The sequence below is a fragment of the Fragaria vesca genome, linkage group LG2 (genome assembly GCF_000184155.1).
Source record: "Fragaria vesca subsp. vesca linkage group LG2, FraVesHawaii_1.0, whole genome shotgun sequence".
In the NCBI taxonomy this organism is placed as follows: Eukaryota; Viridiplantae; Streptophyta; class Magnoliopsida; order Rosales; family Rosaceae; genus Fragaria; species Fragaria vesca.
The window spans coordinates 16,358,288-16,360,684 of record NC_020492.1 but is presented as its reverse complement, the minus strand read 5'-3'; positions in this window follow the sequence as shown (position 1 = coordinate 16,360,684).

The window sequence follows — 2,397 nt, the reverse complement described above, 5'->3', positions numbered from 1 at the left end:
TCACTCATGAATAATCCACTACTACTAATTAACAATAGCCCAATCCTTCATTAAAAAAAAAAAATTATGGTTTTCTCACTTAGAGGAGCTAGAACCGATGACCCTGCATCAACCAGATCATCCAGTAACTAGACGGTCAAGTCTGTGTTGTCCTCTACGTATGAAGGATGGAGAGATCATCATATTAATTAGCTTATGGCACCGCATGAGTTGCTTTGGTTGAGGACGTCAATGGAACTGGTTCACCTCAATTCGCTTAATTAGTGGATTGCAACCAGCTCGAAGATGGCTCTTGGGGATAGCTACAAGGATGTCTTGTCTAGCTACCCACGATCGAATCATCAACGTCATCAGTTATTCGGGCATCAACGCTCTAATTCATTATTACTCACTACTTCACGGTTGCTCGCAGCGATGGCGATGGTGATGGCGATGACAATGTTAGCAAGCATGAGTTGTCGGTGTGGTAGATTTGTTAGTATTGTTGCATTTCTATTTTTGGTTGTAGGACCATCGGTCCATAGTTTAGCGAGTTGTTGGGCCTCTTACTCTTTCTAGTTTGATTGAGTTTGAGACTCATTGTAGACGCATAAAATTTAATGAGAATAATAATCATTAAATTATTCATACGACATGGACCCGACAAATTGCATACATGGCTCGTGAATCGGCAAAGTTGAAAAGTCTTCAAAAATGACACGTGGTGACGTGTGAATGGTCGGTCGACAACAAAAATCATCAATCCCGACTAAAAGCAAATATTAAATGTCAATCGATAATCAAATTTCAATCAAATTAAATTGACTATCGGAAATGAAGTCGAGCATTTAATCAAGAATTAAAATCAGTTTACCCTATTATGGTTTAAAGGTGAATTCATGTTAGTCCCTAAACTTTCAATTTCATCAGATTACCCCCCCCCCCCCTGAGTTCTTGTTTTTCTGGTAATTTAGCTTCTCAACCCCCAAAACGTCATCAAATTTCAACGTCCCAATTGGACGGAGCATGAGTGATAGGGTTATACGACAGTGAGGCAAGCATGGCCGAGCCCAAAAATGTCGTCCCCTTCGTCTGATTTAGCGAAAACTAGGCCCAGAAAGCTTCAAAGGATTGAGAATCCTAGGAAGCTTGTTGTTATGTTCTTCCCGGCGTCACGTTCTTCATTAATGGCGGTGATCTGCAACTGTGTTTCTTTCAATGAAGGACTTAGCAAGATGTGCATGGCGTGGGAGCTAGAAAAGCACGAGTTTGAGAAGAAGAGAACCTAGTTATGTTTCAAAAGTAAGGATTGAGGTATATGAGATAAGAGATTTGGGATAGATATTGGTGGATTGCTTAGGCTTGTTGCTTGGTTTGCATATGTGTTTTTGGGGTTGTATTTGGATCTAGGAATAGTATGGATATGGGATTGGATAAGGGCAAGAGAGAGAACCATGGTGGGAGAAATGGCAGAAGAGGAGTACTAGAGAGCTTGCTAGCCTCCTCCCCTTCTGGTTGTTGTTTTTGGTTGAAAACAGCAGCTATTTATAGGCAATAACAACAGCTAAAGGAATCTTGGTGGTTGAAGGTTTTTTACTGGTGTAAAGGGGATGAGTAGGGTTTAGCGTGTATTGGTTTTTGTATTGCCTCTAGGCTTGTCAGTTTGTGTCTACATTTGAAATTGTAGAATAGGCTTTGGGCAGATTTCACGCAGAAAATCTGCAACTGAGATTTTGTTGTTGTTTTGTATCATATTTTATTATGTGGCTAGAAATAAAAAATTTGGACCTTAAGTTTGGGCTTGGCTTTTGGGCCTCTCTTCATTATTTATCTGTATTAGAAATTAGGTCTTTAAGTATGAATTTCGGTCCCCAATCTAAAATTACCAACAATCCTAAAACTAATAGCGGACCTCATGCTTTTTTGTTACCTTCCACGCCACACCCATTCTTGAAAGCCCCAAAATGCATGAATGTGGCTTGGGTCCACATGCATGGCTTGATGTTTGCATGAATTGGGCTTGACGAATTAATCGGGCCTGCTAGCTGGATTTTTAGGCTTTAACAAGGACTAACATAAATTCACCTCTAAATCACAGTGGGGTAAACTAAATTTAATTCTTTAATCAAATCGGCAAAATACCTTATCGGTCATAATCGAATCAATCAATAAATACTAATTGATTTAATTATGTTAATAATTATAATTAGATCAATCAATCAAGACTGATTGATTTAATTATACTGTTAAGGAAATAAAATTAAAGCGGTGACTTCAATGCATTCCATATACGGATAAGCATTGACACTATAAATACCGCCTCTCACATCAATAGAAGGACTCCCGGACAAAAGAGAAAAATTAATCCCGAGAGCTCAGAAGCCTCCCAAAACCCTTGAAGAATCATCAAGCTGCCAA